Source organism: Quercus lobata, chromosome 5, assembly GCF_001633185.2.
Source record: "Quercus lobata isolate SW786 chromosome 5, ValleyOak3.0 Primary Assembly, whole genome shotgun sequence".
In the NCBI taxonomy this organism is placed as follows: Eukaryota; Viridiplantae; Streptophyta; class Magnoliopsida; order Fagales; family Fagaceae; genus Quercus; species Quercus lobata.
The window spans coordinates 81,308,251-81,318,790 of record NC_044908.1 but is presented as its reverse complement, the minus strand read 5'-3'; the positions used below and the strand labels follow the sequence as shown (position 1 = coordinate 81,318,790).

The window sequence follows — 10,540 nt, the reverse complement described above, 5'->3', positions numbered from 1 at the left end:
GATGAAAATTTTTAAACTTTTTGTGTAGTGCATGGAACTGATAGAAGCTTGCTAAAGAAATTTGATTTTGGTTATGGGCATCATTTATGTTTGCTTTTTTCTGGTTTATTTCTTTTTCCCTTCATTAGCTGTACTTAATGAAGTTAAATTTATTCTAAATTTGGCTTGAGCTTCTTTGGTAGACTTAAGTAGAAAGGTTAATTTTTATTGAATACTAACAGTACATGTAATTTGATTTTTCTTTCATGAGAATTTTTAACTTTTAGTGAAGTTCATAAAAGCTAGCTAAAAAATTTATTTATCCAAGATGATGTGTAGATTTTTAAATTATACCATTGTTCCGTGTATGAAAAATTTCAACGTCAATTATATATTCAAGATGATGTGTGGATTTTGAATTTATTCAATTTGCCCATATCTATTTGAAGTTTTCCTCTAATTATTATCCTTCAAAACAACATTGATTTATTATTATTTTTCTTGTCAATATTGCTTGACTCTGCACTTCGAAGACTTCCAGTTATTATCTATGAACGTATTGATTCATATTACCATCTGCAATATCTCTTGGCCAACCTCACTTGAAAATTCCAATCATGGTTGTATTCAACTTCAAGATCAAACATTTCCTGTTTCCAGAGCTTATAAACCTCTGTTATCTCTTTATGATCACCTATTTCTTTTCTATATTAACCCCATTTACAAGTGCTATTTCCTTCAACTTCACTGGTTTTAGTTCTTATGACTCTAACATAACATATGAGCGAGCTTTCGCTGTAACCAAGTCATCCAACTCACAGGCAATCAGCTCACATTGGAGTATGTTGGTCAAGCCACATATTTCAAACTAATGCAACTGTGGGACAAGTACTCTGGGAACCTCACAGATTTCACCACCCATTTTTCCTTTGCCATTGACTCACAAAATAGAAGTGTATATGGAGACGGGCTTGCCTTCTTCCTTGCACCTGTCAGTTCAAAGATTCCTAAAACAAAAGGTGGCAGTACTATTGGTCTTACTCACGATGACCAGGCATTAGACTCAAAGGATAATCCTTTTGTTGCAGTGGAGTTTGATATCTATAGAAACGTGTATTTGGATCCCCCTGGGGAACATGTAGGTATTGATCTCAACTCCTTGAAATCCGTTGCTAATATTTCATGGTATATTTATATTGCTATTAAGGAAGGGAAAAGAAATGAAGCTTGGATTAGTTACAATTCTTGTTCTCATAATTTGAGTGTTTTCTTCACTGGTTTTAGATACAACGTTCCTATAAGGCAGTTCCTTTCCACAAATGTTGATTTGAGCCATTTCTTACCTGAATTGGTTACTTTTGGATTATCAGCCTCAACAGGAAATTCTTCTGCAATACATACCATTTATTCATGGGATTTTAGTTCAAGTTTGGAAATTGATGATAACATAACCATCACAAAAGATCCGGTATCAAGCCCCAATATTCCAGCCCCCAACCAAAGGAAAAACAACGCATTGGGGTTAGCTGTGGGGCTTGGTTCAGGTGGATTTGTTCTGGTTGGTGGGTTGGCATTGGTTCTGTTTGCCTTGTGGAAAAGGAGTAGGAGGAATGAAGAAGAAGATTATGTCCTTGATGACTGCATTGATGAAGAATTTAAAAGGGGTAGAAGACCTAGGAAGTTTTCATACAATGAATTGGTTCATGCAACAAATGATTTTGATGAAAAAGAAAAGCTAGGCCAGGGAGGATTTGGTGCAGTTTATAGAGGACTTTTAAGGGACTCAAACACTTTGTAGCTGTTAAAAGGGTGGCAAAAGGGTCTAAAAAAGGATTAAAGTAGTATGCATCAAAAGTAAAAATCATCAGTCAATTGAGACATAGGGATTTGGTGAAACTTATTGGTTGGTGCCACAAAAAAAGAGAACTTCTGCTTGTTTATGATTTCATGCCCAATGGATGCATAGATTCACATATTTTAAAAGAAGAAAGTGCATTGATGTGGACAGTGAGGTAAAAAATTGCTCAAGGCTTGGCCTCGTCCTTGCTTTACTTGCACGAAGAATGGGAACAATGTATTTTGCATAGGGATATAAAATCAAGCAACATTATGCTTGATTCAAAGGGTCACAAATCACTGATTTGGCAGGCACCATGGGTTATATGGCTCTAGAATATTTCACAACTAGTAAGGTTACAAGGAATCAGATGTCTATAGTTTTGGAATTGTTGCATTGGAGATAGCTTGTGGCAGAAAAGCAATCAACCCCATGGCCATAGAAGAGCAGGTAGCCATGGTGGAGTGGGTTCGAGAGATCTATGGAAAAGGACAGGTACTTGAAGCTGCTAATCAAAGGCTAGGTGGAAATTTTGATGAGCAACAAATGGAGTGCTTGATTATTGTTGGCCTTTGGTGTGCTCATCCTGATTACAAGCTCAGACCTTCAATAAGGCAAGTAGTTCATCATGTGCTCAATTTTGAAGCTCCAATGCCTATTCTCCCATCAGAAATGTTTGTGCCAACATATGTTGCTCCAGCAGTGAATAGACTATTTTTGCTTACAGCATTTAGTGATACTATTGATTCTTGGGGAGGACAAAACTAATCTTTAAGTTATAGTTACAACACCGATTCCTCACAATTACCTCTTTCTTTGTTGTTTCTCCATTTGCATTGCTATTGCTGTTAGAAATTAGACTTGTTTTAATAAATTTTCATTAATAAATAGAGGTTTTTATTTATTTATTTATTATTGAATGTGTGTAGAGTAAATGTGGGGAGTATAATAAAGTTATGCAATAAATATACTAGAAGTTAATGTGAGATGATCTACTATATATAACTATTATCCATCAATTTATAACCAAAGGTAAAAGAAGAGAAAAAGAAAGAAAGAAAAAAGTTCTTATCTTTCCAGTTGCATGGTATAGAATATAAATTCCTATGAATCGGTGTATTTGTAACCAATAATGAAAAACAATCTCTAGGATTTTTGGTTGGCAATTTCCATAACAATGTAATCTTTAAATGAGTCTATATTGAGTTCATTCAAGATCATGATCATTTGTACAAGTAGTAGCTTAAGAGAAGCAGCTTATACAGATTTCAATTGCCCTTCAATCGCCCTTTGATTGATCAAACATGATGTCAATAGGAGTTTGTGTGAGATGTTAAAAGTGTGGGATGGAAATGATGAGTTATGTGAGGCTCTTTCTTTGATAATGCAGTGTCTGGATCAGCTTTTGGTTGAGTTTTTCTTTCTGGTGAGTAACACATCTTCTCATTAATATGCTAAACAAGAAAGACATCATGGTCCAAGGCTTTAAATTTGCAAGCAAAGGGATGAAAAGTTGGAGTTATGGACTTATGGGAGGGTACATAGGGTAGTATATAGCATCCTTGCTATACTGGAAGGAAAGAAGGAAACTATGGAGGAGCAATCAAACTTTCTTAATTTACAGAACTGAATGGAACAAAGACTTAATTCTAGTTTAGCCACTTAAATTATCTATCTCTGCTAAAAACATAAGTTCCCTATATGGCCTGATTTGAAATTTTCAAAATGTGATAGCTGAATCATTTATTTAGAGAATTTTTGTTTGGTGACTGCTTTCCAACTCTTTTTTTTATGCATCAGAGTAATTGGCTTCATATTAACCATGGACTTTTTTTTTTTTTTTTTGAGATAACCGCCCTTAAGGCAAAAACTATATTAAAAAAACTAAAGAGATTACATAGCATCATAAACAACTAGAGGAGCTATATCTTCAGGAGTGGTATCAAACTAGACCTATAGCTCACAGCCGGACTTAGAGCATCTAGCTAGATGATGGGCAACTTGGTTGCCTGATCTTTTAACATGATTGAAAGCACTAAAGTGAAAGTCCCTAACTAACACAAGAATATTCTCAATGACATGACCATACTTGGGGTTGCTGACGTCTTCCATACAAATGGCTTTTATAAGGACCTCGGCATCACCTTCAAAGATACAGTCCAGTGCAGAAACTTCTTTAGCAAACACCAAAGCCCTTCGACAAGCTAAGGCTTCAACTGTAGCTGCAGAGAAAGAGATTGGGACACATTGAGACAAAGCAGCTCTGACTGAACCCAAAGAGTTTCGGATCACAATGCCAATGCCTGCAGAATACATATCCTTGAAAAGAGCTGCATCAAAATTTATTTTGACAAGAGGCTGACAAGGTGGAGACTAACACACAACACTATTTCTGGGCACAGCAGATCGGGCTTGAGGTACTTGGGCTTCTAGGAAGTCCGCGAAAAGGTCCTTAGCTTTCTCCCTGATCCGAAATAGCCCCACTCCCTGATCTTTAAGTCTAGCAGAATTTCTATCATGCCAAATCAACCAGAAAATCATTGCTATTCGATCCATAATGATCCGATCCCTCATGGAAAACAACAGACTCAACAAGGCATCAAAGCCATGAAATTTATACTGAAACAACTTCATCAACATGGCATCATCCTTCCATATAACCAATAGAGAGCTACAGTACCAAAGTGCGTGCATTGTGTCCTCATTATCGCTTAGACAACTAGAGCAGGTAAAAAAAGGAATCACTTTACGCCTCCACAGATTACACTAGGTAAAGCATTATGCGATGCCCGCCAAAGAAAATGTTTAACTCGATGTGGGACTTGTAGCTTCCAAATACCAGTCCATAAGACATGGTTATTATCCTGCGATGAGTAGCTGGGATGCAAATTCCTAGCCACTCTAACTACTAGTCTATAGGCACTGAAAGTTCAAATAGTGTGTAAAACACCCTTGAACGTTTAGACCCCCAATTACAAAATAACCAATTCAAGTTTTATGTCAAACAACTAGTGTGCGGAAAATGAACAAAAGCTATAAAATAGAATTGGTAAACAATCTAAGCCAATTAAAATCACAACCCACAGTAGATAATAAAAGGCAAAGATAAAAGGGAAGGAAGATGCAAACACAAGGACAGCACACGATGTGTTATCGAAGAGGAAACCGAAGCACTCAGCGTAAAACCTCTCCCCCGCCCTCCAAGCGGTAATTAATCCACTAGAAAATGTAGTTGGGATATATGAACAACAATAGACCCTCCAAGCCTAATCTACCCAGTGTACCTAAGCCCTCCAAGCTTCTTGCTCCAACGAGGTTGCGCCGAACCTATTTCTTTTCTAACTTCCCGGATTCCGCTACTTGACCATAGCATCAACCAATGTAGATTGGTTCCTTCCTAACTGCTTCCCAGAACACCAAACAACCCTCTCACAGTAATGGATATGGTGAGAACAAGTTTTGGTAAAAGACCTCTCAAGAGTTTAACAATGGAGAGGAAGAGAGTTGAGGAATTTGAAAAGACTCTTATGTAAAGATTGTAGATGAATCAATCTTGTTTTACTCTAGGGTTTCTTTCTCAAAATTCTCTCTAGAAGCTCTCTTTCTTATGTGGGTATAAGGGGTATTTATACTGGGGTAAGAATGGAATGTGAAAAGTCAGGTTTTTCAAAACAAGGGTGGCTCGCAGCTTGGCCTCGCGGCTTGACTAAGTCGCGAGATCCAGCCGCACGATAACAGAACGGCCAGTTGTCCTATTTTGTCCTGTAGTGCTCTAGCTAGCATGACGCTTCAACTTCTGGCATGCTTGGCACGTGTGCTACTTCTAGCGGCTTGAAGCCGCAAGTCACCCGCGAGATCAAGTCGCAAGTCTCTGTTTTCTTGCACACTCTTGAGCATTTCAACACTTTATCTCACTCACTACCCTTACAACAATCCCACCTAAATACAGGGTTACTAAATGCTAAAATATAAGTAAATTTGGCACGGAATAAAGCCAACAAGATGGTTGATTAAATTCAACCTTACAGGCACTATAAGTTGTATAACTACCATTTGTGGATGGGAGCCATATCAACTTATCTGGGATATCATGGCCACTTAGAGGAATGCCCAAAATCAGATTAGCCTCATGAGGAAGAAAATCATGCCTTATTGAATCTACTTTCCATGAGTGGGTATTGGTATCAATAAGGGAGCTCACCATTGATGTTAGAGGGAGAATAGCAGGTGGAGAATAGCAGGTGGAGAGATAATTTTCGTAGCAAGCAGAGAGGGAATCCATTTATCTTCTCGGATTTGGACCGAACAACGATTACCTATTCTCCAAACCATGCCCACATCGATAACATGACGAGATTGAAGAATACTTTTCCAAGCATATGAGCCCTTATTAAAGGAGGCATATTCCATGATGGAATAATTCGGGAAGAACTTAGCTTTGAACACTTTATAAAATAGAGAATTCTCACAAGTTTGAAGCCACCAGACCTACTTTGCTAAGAGGGAATCGTTGAAAATGGATAAGTCACGAAAACCCAAACCACTTTCATTCTTGGGGCGGCACATCTTCTCCCAACTCACCCAATGGATTTTCCGCTACGCACCTCTGTAACCCCACCAGAATTTTCTAACTAGAGACTCGATTTCTTTAATCAAACCTTTTGGGAGCTTGAAGCAAGACATGGCGTAAGTGGGGATTGCTTGGATCATCGCCTTAATGAGAATCTCTCAACCAGCTTTGGAGAGGAGCTTCTCCTTCCAGCCTTTTAGTTTTTTCCATATTCTCTCTTTTATGAGGCTAAATGATCTTTTCTTGTCTCTTCCTACCAGATGGGAGGCCCATGTAATGCTCATATTAATGTGACACTAGAACACCTAAAAAGACAGAGATGGCATTCCGAAGAGTGTGGGGGGTGTTTGAGCTAAAGAAAATGCTAGTTTTCCCTCTATTTATACTCTGACCTGATGCTTGTTCATATAGAAACAGCAAGGATTGGATTTGAACACACTCAGCTATAGTTGCTCTACAAAATACCAAACTATCATCCGCAAATAGGAAGTGAAACACCTGAGGGCCAGCAGCACATAAGGAGATGCCCATAATATTTTCATTCTCTTCATCCTTCTTAAATGGGGCATGTAGTCCTTCAGTGACCAATAAAAATAGATAAGGCGAGAGGGGATCACCTTGGTGAAGCCCACGAGATGGAGTGATGAGACCGTGGGGTTGCCCATTGAGCAGGATTGAGTATGTAACAAATCTAATGCAAGTCAAAACCAGGTCCACCCATTTGTTACAGAAACCCATTTTAATCATGATCTTCTCCAAGAACACCCACTCCACCCGATCATATGCCTTACTCATATCGAGCTTCAATGCCATATATCCCAACTTTCCAGTTCTTTTTTGTTTCAAATAATGCAAATTCTCATGAGCAATCAAAATATTATCAGTAATAATTCTTTCAGACAAGAAAGCACCCTGAGTCTCGAAGATCAGATGGGGAAGCAAAGGTTTTAATCGATTAGCCAGCACTTTAGCAATAATCTTATACAAAATGTTGCTCAAACTAATTGGTCTAAAATCAGAAACCTTTCACGAACTATGGATCTTTGGAATTAGAGTAAGAATGTATGGTTAAGCTTATCAGGAATGATACCTGAATTTAAGACTGATAAAACAGCTCCTGAAACCTCACCACCCACTTTACTCCAAAATTGTTTGTAGAACAGAGGGGGAAGACCATCAGGTCTAGGAGATGTATTAGAGTCGATCTGATGAAGGGTTACTTATATTTCACTAACTTCAAAAGGCTTCACCAAGTCAAAATTCATGGCTTCAATAACCCTTGATTCCACTCCAGATAGGACAGAATCGAAATAAGTGGGGTTTGCCAATGAGAACATATTTGAATAGAACTTAAACAAAATGTCCCCAACCTGAGACTCATCCTCTATCCAGGCACCAGCAGCATTCTCTATGCCAGAAATGTAATTTCTTTTATTCCTCTCAAAAGCTCTACAGTGAAAGTATTTAGTATTTTGATCTCCATATCATCTGATTTTGCTCGTTGACTCCACATACGTTCCTCCAAAACCATAAGATTCTGAAGCTCCTCATTCAACGATGCCAGCCTCTCATTCCCACCCCCTGCCATGGAGCAAGCCTCAGCTTTCTCCAATTGTTGTCTTACTTTGGCTAATTTCCAACGGACGTTCTCAAAGACTTTTTTGTTCCACGTAGTCAGCTGCTCTTGGCAGTGATCGACCTTCATCAAAACACTACTTATAGGGTCTATATGTGAGCCCATGTCCCACATGGAATGTACCACTTCCACAAATCTTTCATCTATTACCCACATTGCCTCAAATCTAAATGGCTTCAGAGGTCTATAAAAACGACTAGGGATAATTATAGATTACACACTTGTAGTTTAGCCCGAATTTAACTTACCTACCCGTGGTTTCATTTTTGACACTTTGCCCATCCATGGTTCATTCCGTCTATGCTCCGTAACCCACCTCTAATTTTTCCGTTACTCTAACAAGTTTCATCAAAAAATCAAGCAAAAAATCAGATCAAACACTCTCTCACGCTTGCTCACCCACCTGAGATCTTAAATGCTACTAAAGCACCCATTTGATTTATTAGTCTGAGAATCATCATTAAAGGCAAAAATCACTTACTACTCTTTCCATTACTTCTTATTTGATTTGGGTTTTGATTTAAGGAGGAGGAGCATGACTGATTTGGGTCTGGGTTTTGAGGAGTGTGATGTGTAGGTTGTGATTTGGGTTTTGGTGGTGGTCGATCTAAGATTTTGGGATTCTCAGACTCAACAGGAAATTCTTCTACAATACATACATCTATTCATGTGATTTTAGTTCAAGTTTGGATTTTAGCCGTGGGTCTTGGTTCTCGTGGATTTTTTTTGGTTGGTGGGTTGGCAATGGTTCTGTTTGCTTTGTGGAAAAGGAGTAGGAGGAATAATGAAGAACATGATGTCCTTGATGACAGCATTGATTAGGAATTTGAAAGGGGAAGAGGACCTAGGAAGTTTTTATACAATGAATTGGTTCATGCAACAAATGATTTCGATGATAAAGACAAGCTAGGCCAAGGAGGATTTGGTGCAGTTTATAAAGGACTTTTAAGGGACTCAAACACCTTTGTAGCTGTTAAGAGGGTGGCAAAAGGGTCTAAACAAGGATTAAAAGTGTATGCATCAGAAGTAAAAATCATTAGTCAATTGAGACATAGGAATTTGGTGAAACTTACTAGTTGGTGCCATGAAAAAAGATAACTTCTGCTTGATTATGATTTCATGCCCAATGGAAGTTTAGATTCACATATTTTTAAAGAAAATAGTGCATTGATGTTGGCAATGAGGTACAAAATTGCTCTAAGGCTTGGCCTCGTCCTTGCTTTACTTGCACGAAGAATGGGAATAATGCATTTTGCATAGGAATATAAAATCAAGCAACATTATGCTTGATTCAAATTTTAATGCTAAACTTGGGGATTTTGGGCTAGCTAGGCTTGTGGACCATGTCAAAGGGTCAACAACCACTAATTTGGCAGGCACCAAGGGCTATATAGCTCCAGAATATTTCACCACTAGTAAGGCTACCAAGAAATCAGATGTTTATAGTTTTGGAACTGTTGCAATGGAAATAGCCTTTGGAAGAAGTGCAATCAAGCCCATGGCCATAGAAGAGTAGGTAGTCATGGTGGAGTGGGTTCAGGAGCTCTATAGAAAAGGACAGGTATTTGAAACAGCTAACCAAAGGCTAAGTGGAAACTTTGACAAGCAACAGATGGAGTGCTTGATTATTGTTGGCCTTTTTGTGCTCATCCTGATTACAACCTTTGACCTTCAATAAGGCAAGTAGTTCATCATGTGCTCAATTTTGAAGCTCCTTTGCCTATTCTCTCATCAGAAATGTCTGTGCCAACATATGTTGCTCCAACAGTGAATAGATTATTTTCACTCACATTGTTCAGTGATTCTATTGATTCTTGAGTAGGACAAAACTAATCTTTAAGCTATAGTTACAACACCAATTCCTCACAAATTACCTCATCCTTTGTTGTTTCTCCATTTGCATTGCTATTGCTGTTAGAAATTAGACTTGTTTTAATAAATTTTCATTAATAAATTGAGGTTTTTCTTAACTGTGTGTGGAGTAAATGTGGGGAGTATAATAAAGTTATGCAATAAATATACTAGAAGTTAATGTGACATGATCTAGTATATATAACTATATCCATCAATTTATAACCAAATTAAAGTAAAAAAAGAGAGAGAGAACAAACAAAAAAAAAAGTTCTTATCTTTCCAGTTGCATGGTATAGAATATATATTCCTATGAATCTATTTGTAACCAGTAATGAAAAACAATCATTAGGATTTTTGGTTGGCAATTTCCATAACAATGTAATTGTTAAATGAGTCTATATTGAGTTCATTCAAGATCATGATCATTTGTACAAGAAGTATCTTAAGAGAAGTAGGTTATACAGATTTCGATTGCCCTTCAATCTCCCTTTGATTGATCAAACATGATGTCAACAGGAGTTTGTGTGAGATACTAAAAGTGTGGGATGGAAATGATGAGTTAAGTGAGGCTCTTTCTATGATAATGCAGTGGCTGGATCAGCTTTTGGTTGAGTTTTGCATTCTAGTGAGTAACAGATCTTCTCATTAATATGCTAAACAAAAA

The 10,540-nt window shown here is 37.8% G+C and overlaps 1 pseudogene; it reads left to right on the top strand.

The window, feature by feature from the left end:
• Nucleotides 1–596: 596 nt before the first annotated feature.
• On the top strand, nt 597–9,840 carry LOC115991268 (annotated as a pseudogene).
• The last annotated feature ends 700 nt before the right edge of the window (nt 9,841–10,540 follow it).